Source organism: Festucalex cinctus, chromosome 13, assembly GCF_051991245.1.
Source record: "Festucalex cinctus isolate MCC-2025b chromosome 13, RoL_Fcin_1.0, whole genome shotgun sequence".
Lineage (NCBI taxonomy): Eukaryota > Metazoa > Chordata > Actinopteri > Syngnathiformes > Syngnathidae > Festucalex > Festucalex cinctus.
Window position 1 is genome coordinate 28,299,237 of NC_135423.1, and position 14,781 is coordinate 28,314,017.

The following is a 14,781-nucleotide window of genomic DNA, read 5'->3' on the forward strand; positions in this document are numbered from 1 at the left end:
CCCGCCCCCTTCCGCTTTCTTAGCCAATCAGAACCCGTTATTTTGAATTAAGCCCCTACCCACTTGCCACCTTCTTAACCAATCAGAGGCCGGAAGCCAGCTTCTGTCAAAAATGATTGATGATATTCTGCACCCCCCTCCCCACCCCCCTCATCGTCTTAACCAATCAGAGATCGGAAACCGCCCCTCTCATCGTCTTAACCAATCAGAGATCGGAAGCCAGCTCCTGTCAAAAATGATTGATGATTTTCTGTTTCCCACAACATCAAACACATGTTTTCCGGTCCCCCCACTCTTCAACAAACAAATGATTCCTTTGAACCCTACAAACAGTAGCTTTTGCTGTTTTCCGGTCCCCCCACCCTTCAACAAACAAATGATTCCGGTCACCCCCCACCAATTCTCTACGTACTTCCTTTGAACCCCCAAACAGTAGCTTTGTTGTCTGAGAGGAAACTCTACCAGCTGATAATATTATTTCGACATCCTCGTGTTAATAAACTTTTTTTCATCTTACAGGAAGGATCCTACCACCAGCTTTTGAAGTAGCAATGGGGGAAGCGCCCCCCCCCTGTAATTCGAATTACTGATAAAGCTACCTACTTTGAAGTAGAACGGGTACCAACCGTAGGAACCCCCGACCCCCCTTATCACCATGTTGGGCGGCAGGAAGCCCCCACCACCGCCCCCCTCTATCGGGTGTGTGCGTGCGTGAATGTAAATTAGTACGAGGCTCACTTATTCGAGTTAAAGTGTTGTGAATATTAAAAAAATGTTATCCATTTGTTTTATGTTTTTTAAATAAATAAAAGAGACTTACCGATGTTTCGGAATATGAAGTCGCGTCTCCTTCGAGGGTTTTTTTTCATCCTTTAAAAATAAAATAAAAAAAATAAAGTTTCTGTTTCTAACCAATTCTATCCGATGGAGAGGGGGAAATATAGACGAAAAAACAGATTATTCGTGCGTAAAGGGCGGTTATTTAACCCATTTCAGAACCGCGTCCTTTTTCTTAGACTAAAAACTTGTGTATCTGTGTGACTATGTAAAAGCCAATGGGGGGTGGCGGGGAGGTGTGACGCCGCGGTAAACGGCGCCATCTAAAGGGCAAAGGATGTTACAGCGTATGATTAAGAGAGGGAGTATTAAAGTTAGTCTACAAAAGTAAATTAGGGTATTAAAATGTTGATAATGAATGTAAAACCTAAAAATTTGATTCAAAGGTATTCAATTTGTAAATTATACATTTTGGATGACGGAACAATGTATGGCATTAGAGTAGCCTTTAAATATTAAGTAGGGTTAATTTTAAATTTTTGGCGACAGCAGATCGAAACTAGCATCATACTAAACCCCCCAGCAGCCATCTTTTTAATGTTACTGAACACTATCCTATATTAAACCAAACTTAACTCATTTACGTTTCGGTTACAAATGATACGTTTTATTTTTATATGGTATCTATTATAAGACGATGGATGCTAGAATTTGTACATTTTATATATACGTGATGTTTATAGGTATGCTTAGACGTGTATGTTTTTATTATTTTATGTTTATGATGTGTATAAGAGTACGCTGTTTTGGGAGGGATGGGAAAATTTGTTTACCTTTTTTTGTGTGTTTAAAAAAGATAATAATTGTACTAGTTTTTTTTTTTTAAATACTGATTTTGGGAGAGAATATATAATCACAAACTCAGGCAGTTCCTGCCTGTGGACATTATTGGTCAGACGTCTGCTTCTTTTTAAAACTAAGAGAATTGAAAGTATGAAACTTTGAGTTTCTTGATGCGTTATTAGATTTATACTCTACTTAACCCTTAATCTTTAATCTTAAAGCCGATCTTTGCAACAATTTAACCAAAATCATCTTCTTATTAGTAGATTAACACCATAGTCTCTTACAAAGGGTATTCCTGTAAGCCTTTGGCTAATAGTTTTCTATAAAAGGATCCACGGTCTGAATTTATGACACCATAGATCAGGGGTGTCAAACATAAGGCCCGGGGGCCGGATCAGGCCCGCAATGGGGTTTAATCCGGCCCGCGAGATGGTTTTGTAAAGTTAAAAAAAAAAAAAAAAAAAAGACTGTCGGCCCAATTAATCAGCCGGCCACAATCAAAGCTTATAAATTCATAATTACACAAGTAAGGCTCAGTTGAGCAATGCATCTTGTACATGGAATTGCTCTGAATGTCGTTATTTTAAACACAATTTAAAGTTAGTTTGTTTAAAAAATAAAAACATGAATCAAACACAAACATGCTGAATAAGACACATCCAACTACACATATGACAAGGATTAACGTCCTTATAACTTCATTAACGGCACCCGGCACACAATCAGTGAACAATATACAGGTTTATGCAAAAAAATTTTTAGGACAATATTTGTACAGATGCGCCCCACAATTTAGGGCTGGCCCACAAATAGCGAAAATCTGCATGTAATTGACGGCAATGTTTTACAAATTATTTTACAATTTTACCGATCCGGCCCAATTGCGAATATATTTTCCTACATGTGGCCCCTGAGCTAATATGAGTTTGACACCCCTGCCATAGATGTATTTGTGCATGAAGAAGGGTGTGTACACTTTTATTTTAATTTTAATTAGAGTGAGGCGTGAAATTAATCGGTTGATGTTTTGTGCATTGTATTTGATAGCAATGTAATAAAGAAATCTCGGTAGGATGAACACAATAAAGTTGGTATAATTTTGTCTACAAAAGTAAACTAGGGTATTAAAATGTTGATATTGAATGTAAAACCTAAAAATTTGATTCAAAGGTATTCAATTTGTAAATTATACATTTTGAATGACGGAACAATGTATGACATTAGAGTAGCGAAAATTTGTTTACTTTTTTTTTTTTTTTTTGTGTGTGTTTAAAAAAGATAATAATTGTACTAGTTTAAAAAATACTGATTTCTGGAGAGAATATGTAATCACAAACTCAGGCAGGAACTGCATGTGGACATTAATGGTCAGACGTCTGACAGCGTGTGTGCATGTTTTTTTTTTGGTTTTTTTTTCCTGTGTTTTTTCACATTAGTAAAACAGACTGTTATATCTGATGCTTTAGTCTGAAGTATACTTTGTATTACGATACATGCGATTCTATACCTTCTATTTAAAACTAAGAGAATTAAAAGTATGAAACTTTGAGTTTCTTGATACGTTAATAGATTTATACTCTACTTAACCCTTAATCTTTAATCTTAAAGCCGATCTTTGCAACAATTTAACCAAAATCAGCTTCTTATCAGTAGATTAACACCTTAGTCTCTTACAAAGGGTATTCCTGTAAGCCCTTGGCTAATAGTTTTTTTTTTAGAAAGGATCCACGGCTTGAATTTATGACACCATAGATGCAATATGTATATGAGGGAGGATGTGTACACTTTTATTTTAGGGCTGTAGCAATTCAAATTGGAATTTTCCACATTTACCAGATTTAAAGACACACTTAGATGTTATCCTAAATGTGATTCACTGTGCAAAATAATAATACTAATGACACTAAATCACGGCAAGGCGTTGCTCACGTTCTAGTTGTAAACCTGCTTTGGGGATATACATTTTCTACAAATGTACCACTGAGAATATTTACGAGCTTGTAAATAAAATACTAAAGGGGTACCAACATGAAAAATTAAATTTTTGGAGGTTTTAGCTATGTTAAAATGCTCTTACCTCGCCAAATACATGACCGAATTGGAGTTTTCCTCCATTTCCCCCCTCTCTGAGAAATTCTGTTCTACAAAACACCAGCCCCACCCATCCTGAGAAAAAAAGCTGTAGGCGGCCTTTGACACCATAAGGTTACCCTCTCTCACGTTTTTGGTGTACGTCTAGCTATGTATTTTATGTTTTCGAGCTGTTGTATATAAGATTGTGTTGTACATAAGAATTTTACCCCCTCTTACGTTTTTGATGCATTATAAAACTAATAAATGCGCTGATTTTTTTTTTTTAAAAGGATTAGACTTAGAGAAGGTGTTGGTGGCACTCTCATGAATAAAGCGCGCAAGTTGTTTTAGCCCCTCTGCAGATGCGTACACGTATAAAATGTTATTTTTCTGTTTCTAGTTTTGTTACCGCTAGTGCTATAATTTGTGTCTATACGATTTTTATCGGATGTCTCTATGTATTTTTGTTGTTGTTTAAGTTTATAAGGTTTGTATATACGAATGCGCTGTGTGGAAACGGGTTTTAATATCTATCGTTTTTGTAATATTTAAAAAACTAATAAATATACTGTTTTTTTTTTGTTTTTCTTAAACTGATTTATGAAAAGGACTTGTAATCGCAAACTCTTTTTTTAAAAGCAGTAACTGATTTAGGAGGTGGAGGGGCAATGTATTATGGGGATCATACTTTTTTAAATCTTTAAACTGTCGAATGTAAGAGTCTTCTATCTTGATGTTAGCCTTTTTATCTGAATATGTATGAATGAAATATCTTCTAATAATCAGCTCGGATTATTTCAATGGATAGCCCTGTAACCCTTAGGTTAGTAGTTTTTTAGAAAGTATCTGGGTATGAAATATGTTATGTTAGGAATATGGCGCGTACGTGAAGAAGGTACGTCTGGCTATGTATTTTATGTTTTTGAGCTGTTGTATATAAGATTGCGTTGTACATAAGAATTTTACCCCCTCTTACGTTTCTGATGTGTTATAAAACTAATAAATGTACTGATTTAAAAAAAAAAAAAAAAAAAAAAAAAAAAGGATTAGGCTTAGAGAAGGTGTTGGTGGCACTCTCAGGAGCAGAGTGCGCAAGTTGTTTTAGCCCCTCTGCAGATGCGTACACGTATAAAATGCTATTTTTCTGTTTCTAGTTTTGTTACCGCTAGTGCTATAATTTGTGTCTATACGATTTTATCGGATGTCTCTATGTATTTTTGTTGTAGTTTAAGTTTATGAGGTTTGTATATACGAAAGCGCTGCGCGGAAATGGGTTTTATCCTCTTATCGTTTTTGTAATATTTAAAAAAACTAATAAATATACTGTTTGTTTTTTTTGTTTTACTTAAACTGATTTATGAAAAGGACTTGTAATCGTAAACTTTTTTTTTTTTTTAAAAGCAGTAACTGATTTAGGAGGTGGAGGGGGAGGCTGGTCCAAAGTGTGCATATGTGCACGCGTGTGTACGGTGTCGGTGTTTACGCCTAGGGGGCAGTAAAACAGTCTTTGAAAGTGATTGTCATACGATGCTTCGATCTGAAGTATACTACTTTGTAGTCGCGTATAAATAATTTTATACATTCTTTTTAAAAAGAGAGAAATGTAGGTACGAATGTTCGAGCCTGTTAAAATGCAGCGAACTTTATACTTGATTTAGAAATTATTCTTTAATTTACTAGGGCAATGTATTGTGGGGGTCATACTTTTTGAAATCTCTAAGCTGGTGTTTGTAAGAGTCTTCTATCTTGATGTTAACCTTTTTATTTGATGATGTATGAATGAAATATCTTCTAATTATTACCATGGCTTCTATCAATGGATACCCTTGTAAGGCTTAGGATTGTAGTTTTTTAGAAAGTATTCGGGTATGAAATATGTCATGTTCGGGACATGGTGCGTACGCGAAGAAGGTTGATGTAGTTTTATTTTTGTTTTGTTTACGATTTAGTTTTTTTTAGGGGGATGTAGGCATCGTTTTAAGGTGCCAGGTGTATTTTGTGTAAATAATATATGGATACTTACTTTTTATTTTTGTTACCGATAGTGCTTGGTTTCGTGAAACCCTTATGTTTTGTTTTGTTTCTTGTTTTTTTTTTAACTTACCCTTCGATGATAAATAAAACGTCTTTAGACTTATCGCTAGCGAAGATGTAGCACGTTTAACATTCTAAATAGTTTTATCGCTGCACGACGTATTCGAACTAAGAGATCCCAAGTCTTTGTGAGTTTTTTTTTCTCTTTTAAATACTTAGAAATTCCCATTGTTAAATTAGCCTATAAGATATTATTGAATATGATAGGCTGTAAGATTAGCTATACTAAATCACCCCTGGATTTAAAACACAAAACTATGAGATTTAATCAGAGCGTAACAATCTACCGCGACGATCTTTTTTAATCTTAAAACCGCTCTTTGCAGCAATTTACCTAAATATATAGTGAACAAACGTGTATCTTGTATGACTAAGAGACATTTAACTTTTGATTGAAGGATTTATTTTTTTCCTTACAAATCGCGCTTACATTCCGATGATACGCGTAGGTAAACAATTTTTTACAAGTACGATTGTGAAATAACAGCTACTAAATTACTTAATTTGAATGAATAATATTATTTAAGACGTCTACCCATCTAACGCTTTAAAAATAGCGACATAATTCAGATAAAAATATTATTCGTACTATATTGTTTGTTTGTTTTTTTTTACAATAGTTTCCGAGTTCTCACAATAGATGTTCGATGATACTATTTTATGTTTTTCTTACCGGTATGATTAACGTGTATTACATTTATGACTTTTCGCTATTATCTTTGCATCGTTTTAAGGTGGCCGGTGTATTTTGTACAAATAATATATGGATACTTATTGATTTTTGATCAATTTTTACTCGTATATTTACCTACTTTTGCTTTTAGGCGTATGTTAGTTAGTTAGTTACTTGTATATGAGTGCGTATTCTAACTTTCCCATTCACTTCTTGGTTCCATTCCATCACCCCTGTGAGACCGGACTCGTCTACTTAATATCACTAAAGTCTGTTCAAAAATCATTGGACACCCTGTCAGAGCCTTATCTTCCTTTTGTGACCGAATCCTGCTCGATCCGTTTCACTCACTTCATCGAATGTTTGAGTGGCTTCCATCATCTCAGCAGACTGAGACGCCCACTCTGACGAACACAGCGGCGGAGGAGGAGGACTACATTTGTCCCCAGAACACTAAAATCTCTTGAACAGTGACCCCCCTCCCGGGCCAAATTGCGACAGACTGGCTGACTGACACGTAGCACTTTAGTGTGAAGCACGGAGCACTTTCTTTTGTTTTGTTTTATTGTTATTTATTATTTTTCGTATTTTTTTTTTTTTTTAATGTTCATTGATTTCATGTTTTGTTTTTTTTAACTTCCCCTCGAGGACAAATAAAAGCGTTTTTGAATTGAATATTTAATTACTTGTGGTATTTTATTCATTTTTAAGTTATTTTTTGGTCTTAAAAAGAGAAACTAAAGTCTTTATCACTAGAAGTTTAATAGTTTTTTTAATTCCTATCCACGCATCCCTCGCCACTTCCTTGCTCCACCGGTGGTCTAAAACTCGATAAGAAAACAAACGACAAACATGATTTTAATCCATCCATCCATCCATCCATTTTCTTGACCGCTTATTCCTCACAAGGGTCGCGGGGGCTGCTGGCGCCTATCTCAGCTGGCTCTGGGCAGTAGGCGGGGGAAACCCTGGACTGGTTGCCAGCCAATCGCAGATGATTTTAATCCATACAGATATATTTTTTATTTAGTTACACGGGACGTCAACAAAAAGACATGATATACATTGTAAAGCACATCAAATAAAACATAGGCACGCACCTTGCTTTCAATAACAGTTTGGAAGTTTTTCATTTCATTTTTAGTTTCAAAGACTCGTCGTTGTCGTAATAATATTTAGCACAGTCAATAAACAATGTCATGACGGTCACCAAATGTCCCGCTTTAATATCATGGTTACACCAATTATTCAATACATATTCCATCGTGTTAGTCATGTTTACACGGTTCTTCAACAGTTTTGTTCTCAATGGATGTGTGTAAAATGGTTTTCTCTACAATTTCTATCCAATTATGCAAGCTTTCGAAAAAGATTCGCCCATCTCACACGTACCAATCAGCGATCAGATCTAGTTGTTCGTGGCTCAGTCCTCCGTCCCAACAGTTATCGAGAACGATCTTAATTCTGTCTAACACCATACGCTCATGAACGTAGTCGTGTAGCACAAATTCTACGATGCGTTGGACTTCCTCGGTAGTCGTCTCACGATGGGTTATGGTTAAGATACGGTGAATCGTCGACAGAAAACGTCCGTTACACAGTAGTTTCATGATACCTTCAAAATTCCGAGCAAGATAATACGGTTCCCGATCATAAAATAAGCAGGGATGTCTTAACTGACTCGGTAATTTTAAATCACATCCGGAGCAATTCTCTCTGCTATATTTATGGATAGCGCTCATCAACATATAGCTAACAGTCTGCTTAATACAATTATATCTTGCATTTATTACCCACACGTCCGGTGCGTAGTTCCAAACCAATTCACCCTCCCTCTCCTTAGGCCCGGCAGAAGCCGTCGGTAGACTGGTTAGCGAGTCGTCGTCGTCCACGGAGGTCTCAAGAGAGGAAACGTTACTTTCCGTACCGTCCTCAGTCGGGCGATCATCGGGTTGAGGAGACCCGGGCGGAGGGTTATTCTCCTCTTCCTCAGCGATAGGGTCTATCATCTGTAAATATAAACGTAGGTAACCCTCCTTTTTTTAATTATTATTATTATTATTGATGTTATTAGGCTACATCGATTCGTCAAAAGTAGTTTACCGGGATGGATGCCGTAGACCCGAAGTCAGTAGACGATGTCGAGGATAAGTTGCAAGCGGTCATGGGGCTGGAACTCCGGTAGGGTCCGTCGATAAAGGTTACGTTTGCCTCATCCTCTTCGACGTCCGAACGCTCAGGACTAGATGCTGTAAGATTTGGCGGCTCGCTGAAAATCTGCATACTTCTGGAGAGTCGTGGGGATGTCCAGATCGTTCTAACTCGATCCCCCGGAGGTGGTGGCACTTGTGAATCTCCTCAAAGATTATCAAACGTTCGCGATGTTAGGGGTTTTTTTTCCCGAAGGGGGAGCGGTCTTTATTAGCACGAGACCCCCCACAGGGGCGTGGTTTTTACCAAAAAAAAAGGTTGGTGGCGCTAAAACAACAGATTTTTTTAAAATGAAAGTCAGAGAGTCTCCTTGATTCCTTCGCACATTAAAATCAATATGCGACTAATATAAAAACATTTACCGTAAAATAAAACATCTTTGAATAAGTCCCCCCTGTTTTAATCCGGGATAAAACATTTAACGATAATATTCGTCAGTAAAGACACAAGGGGTATAAGCCGACGTTTAAAGCGTGTAAAGACGTCGCTAAAGAGTAAACTCTCGGAATAACTTTAAATTATAAAACGTTAGCCTCACGAATAATTAGTCAATACGGGAATCGAGTAGTTAAATATTAATTACAAATTTTAACGGTATACGTACGCATTCAATAAAAATACAAGCGGGCGATTAATACTCGGCAAAGTTACGCCTAGAATTTTTAAAATAAATATGTGTAAACACGTTTTGTTTTACTTTGTTTTGGAGGGACCGAGTATTTTGAAACATTTCATAGTAAAGCGTAAGGAGAACTAAAAAGTTTCATAAAGGTAATAATTTGACTTTATAAAAAAACAAAACATGAAATCAATGAACATTTAAAAAAAAACAAATACGAAAAATAATAAATAACAATAAAACAAAACAAAAGAAAGTGCTCCGTGCTTCACACTAAAGTCAGTCAGCCAGTCTGTCGCAATTTGGCCCGGGAGGGGGGTCACTGTTCAAGAGATTTTAGTGTTCTGGGGACAAATGTAGTCCTCCTCCTCCGCCGCTGTGTTCGTCAGAGTGGGCGTCTCAGTCTGCTGAGATGATGGAAGCCACTCAAACATTCGATGAAGTGAGTGAAACGGATCGAGCAGGATTCGGTCACAAAAGGAAGATAAGGCTCTGACAGGGTGTCCAATGATTTTTGAACAGACTTTAGTGATATTAAGTAGACGAGTCCGGTCTCACAGGGGTGATGGAATGGAACCAAGAAGTGAATGGGAAAGTTAGAATACGCACTCATATACAAGTAACTAACTAACTAACATACGCCTAAAAGCAAAAGTAGGTAAATATACGAGTAAAAATTGATCAAAAATCAATAAGTATCCATATATTATTTGTACAAAATACACCGGCCACCTTAAAACGATGCAAAGATAATAGCGAAAAGTCATAAATGTAATACACGTTAATCATACCGGTAAGAAAAACATAAAATAGTATCATCGAACATCTATTGTGAGAACTCGGAAACTATTGTAAAAAAAAACAAACAAACAATATAGTACGAATAATATTTTTATCTGAATTATGTCGCTATTTTTAAAGCGTTAGATAGGTAGACGTCTTAAATAATATTATTCATTCAAATTAAGTAATTTAGTAGCTGTTATTTCACAATCGTACTTGTAAAAAATTGTTTACCTACGCGTATCATCGGAATGTAAGCGCGATTTGTAAGGAAAAAAATAAATCCTTCAATCAAAAGTTAAATGTCTCTTAGTCATACAAGATACACGTTTGTTCACTATATATTTAGGTAAATTGCTGCAAAGAGCGGTTTTAAGATTAAAAAAGATCGTCGCGGTAGATTGTTACGCTCTGATTAAATCTCATAGTTTTGTGTTTTAAATCCAGGGGTGATTTAGTATAGCTAATCTTACAGCCTATCATATTCAATAATATCTTATAGGCTAATTTAACAATGGGAATTTCTAAGTATTTAAAAGAGAAAAAAAAACTCACAAAGACTTGGGATCTCTTAGTTCGAATACGTCGTGCAGCGATAAAACTATTTAGAATGTTAAACGTGCTACATCTTCGCTAGCGATAAGTCTAAAGACGTTTTATTTATCATCGAAGGGTAAGTTAAAAAAAAAACAAGAAACAAAACAAAACATAAGGGTTTCACGAAACCAAGCACTATCGGTAACAAAAATAAAAAGTAAGTATCCATATATTATTTACACAAAATACACCTGGCACCTTAAAACGATGCCTACATCCCCCTAAAAAAAACTAAATCGTAAACAAAACAAAAATAAAACTACATCAACCTTCTTCGCGTACGCACCATGTCCCGAACATGACATATTTCATACCCGAATACTTTCTAAAAAACTACAATCCTAAGCCTTACAAGGGTATCCATTGATAGAAGCCATGGTAATAATTAGAAGATATTTCATTCATACATCATCAAATAAAAAGGTTAACATCAAGATAGAAGACTCTTACAAACACCAGCTTAGAGATTTCAAAAAGTATGACCCCCACAATACATTGCCCTAGTAAATTAAAGAATAATTTCTAAATCAAGTATAAAGTTCGCTGCATTTTAACAGGCTCGAACATTCGTACCTACATTTCTCTCTTTTTAAAAAGAATGTATAAAATTATTTATACGCGACTACAAAGTAGTATACTTCAGATCGAAGCATCGTATGACAATCACTTTCAAAGACTGTTTTACTGCCCCCTAGGCGTAAACACCGACACCGTACACACGCGTGCACATATGCACACTTTGGACCAGCCTCCCCCTCCACCTCCTAAATCAGTTACTGCTTTTAAAAAAAAAAAAAGTTTACGATTACAAGTCCTTTTCATAAATCAGTTTAAGTAAAACAAAAAAAACAAACAGTATATTTATTAGTTTTTTTAAATATTACAAAAACGATAAGAGGATAAAACCCATTTCCGCGCAGCGCTTTCGTATATACAAACCTCATAAACTTAAACTACAACAAAAATACATAGAGACATCCGATAAAATCGTATAGACACAAATTATAGCACTAGCGGTAACAAAACTAGAAACAGAAAAATAGCATTTTATACGTGTACGCATCTGCAGAGGGGCTAAAACAACTTGCGCACTCTGCTCCTGAGAGTGCCACCAACACCTTCTCTAAGCCTAATCCTTTTTTTTTTTTTTTTTTTTTTTTTTTTTTTAAATCAGTACATTTATTAGTTTTATAACACATCAGAAACGTAAGAGGGGGTAAAATTCTTATGTACAACGCAATCTTATATACAACAGCTCAAAAACATAAAATACATAGCCAGACGTACCTTCTTCACGTACGCGCCATATTCCTAACATATTTCATACCCAGATACTTTCTAAAAAACTACTAACCTAAGGGTTACAGGGCTATCCATTGAAATAATCCGAGCTGATTATTAGAAGATATTTCATTCATACATATTCAGATAAAAAGGCTAACATCAAGATAGAAGACTCTTACATTCGACAGTTTAAAGATTTAAAAAAGTATGATCCCCATAATACATTGCCCCTCCACCTCCTAAATCAGTTACTGCTTTTAAAAAAAGAGTTTGCGATTACAAGTCCTTTTCATAAATCAGTTTAAGAAAAACAAAAAAAAAACAGTATATTTATTAGTTTTTTAAATATTACAAAAACGATAGATATTAAAACCCGTTTCCACACAGCGCATTCGTATATACAAACCTTATAAACTTAAACAACAACAAAAATACATAGAGACATCCGATAAAAATCGTATAGACACAAATTATAGCACTAGCGGTAACAAAACTAGAAACAGAAAAATAACATTTTATACGTGTACGCATCTGCAGAGGGGCTAAAACAACTTGCGCGCTTTATTCATGAGAGTGCCACCAACACCTTCTCTAAGTCTAATCCTTTTAAAAAAAAAAAAAATCAGCGCATTTATTAGTTTTATAATGCATCAAAAACGTAAGAGGGGGTAAAATTCTTATGTACAACACAATCTTATATACAACAGCTCGAAAACATAAAATACATAGCTAGACGTACACCAAAAACGTGAGAGAGGGTAACCTTATGGTGTCAAAGGCCGCCTACAGCTTTTTTTCTCAGGATGGGTGGGGCTGGTGTTTTGTAGAACAGAATTTCTCAGAGAGGGGGGAAATGGAGGAAAACTCCAATTCGGTCATGTATTTGGCGAGGTAAGAGCATTTTAACATAGCTAAAACCTCCAAAAATTTAATTTTTCATGTTGGTACCCCTTTAGTATTTTATTTACAAGCTCGTAAATATTCTCAGTGGTACATTTGTAGAAAATGTATATCCCCAAAGCAGGTTTACAACTAGAACGTGAGCAACGCCTTGCCGTGATTTAGTGTCATTAGTATTATTATTTTGCACAGTGAATCACATTTAGGATAACATCTAAGTGTGTCTTTAAATCTGGTAAATGTGGAAAATTCCAATTTGAATTGCTACAGCCCTAAAATAAAAGTGTACACATCCTCCCTCATATACATATTGCATCTATGGTGTCATAAATTCAAGCCGTGGATCCTTTCTAAAAAAAAAACTATTAGCCAAGGGCTTACAGGAATACCCTTTGTAAGAGACTAAGGTGTTAATCTACTGATAAGAAGCTGATTTTGGTTAAATTGTTGCAAAGATCGGCTTTAAGATTAAAGATTAAGGGTTAAGTAGAGTATAAATCTATTAACGTATCAAGAAACTCAAAGTTTCATACTTTTAATTCTCTTAGTTTTAAATAGAAGGTATAGAATCGCATGTATCGTAATACAAAGTATACTTCAGACTAAAGCATCAGATATAACAGTCTGTTTTACTAATGTGAAAAAACACAGGAAAAAAAAACCAAAAAAAAAACATGCACACACGCTGTCAGACGTCTGACCATTAATGTCCACATGCAGTTCCTGCCTGAGTTTGTGATTACATATTCTCTCCAGAAATCAGTATTTTTTAAACTAGTACAATTATTATCTTTTTTAAACACACACAAAAAAAAAAAAAAAAAGTAAACAAATTTTCGCTACTCTAATGTCATACATTGTTCCGTCATTCAAAATGTATAATTTACAAATTGAATACCTTTGAATCAAATTTTTAGGTTTTACATTCAATATCAACATTTTAATACCCTAGTTTACTTTTGTAGACAAAATTATACCAACTTTATTGTGTTCATCCTACCGAGATTTCTTTATTACATTGCTATCAAATACAATGCACAAAACATCAACCGATTAATTTCACGCCTCACTCTAATTAAAATTAAAATAAAAGTGTACACACCCTTCTTCATGCACAAATACATCTATGGCAGGGGTGTCAAACTCATATTAGCTCAGGGGCCACATGTAGGAAAATATATTCGCAATTGGGCCGGATCGGTAAAATTGTAAAATAATTTGTAAAACATTGCCGTCAATTACATGCAGATTTTCGCTATTTGTGGGCCAGCCCTAAATTGTGGGGCGCATCTGTACAAATATTGTCCTAAAATTTTTTTTGCATAAACCTGTATATTGTTCACTGATTGTGTGCCGGGTGCCGTTAATGAAGTTATAAGGACGTTAATCCTTGTCATATGTGTAGTTGGATGTGTCTTATTCAGCATGTTTGTGTTTGATTCATGTTTTTATTTTTTAAACAAACTAACTTTAAATTGTGTTTAAAATAACGACATTCAGAGCAATTCCATGTACAAGATGCATTGCTCAACTGAGCCTTACTTGTGTAATTATGAATTTATAAGCTTTGATTGTGGCCGGCTGATTAATTGGGCCGACAGTCTTTTTTTTTTTTTTTTTTTTAACTTTACAAAACCATCTCGCGGGCCGGATTAAACCCCATTGCGGGCCTGATCCGGCCCCCGGGCCTTATGTTTGACACCCCTGATCTATGGTGTCATAAATTCAGACCGTGGATCCTTTTATAGAAAACTATTAGCCAAAGGCTTACAGGAATACCCTTTGTAAGAGACTATGGTGTTAATCTACTAATAAGAAGATGATTTTGGTTAAATTGTTGCAAAGATCGGCTTTAAGATTAAAGATTAAGGGTTAAGTAGAGTATAAATCTAATAACGCATCAAGAAACTCAAAGTTTCATACT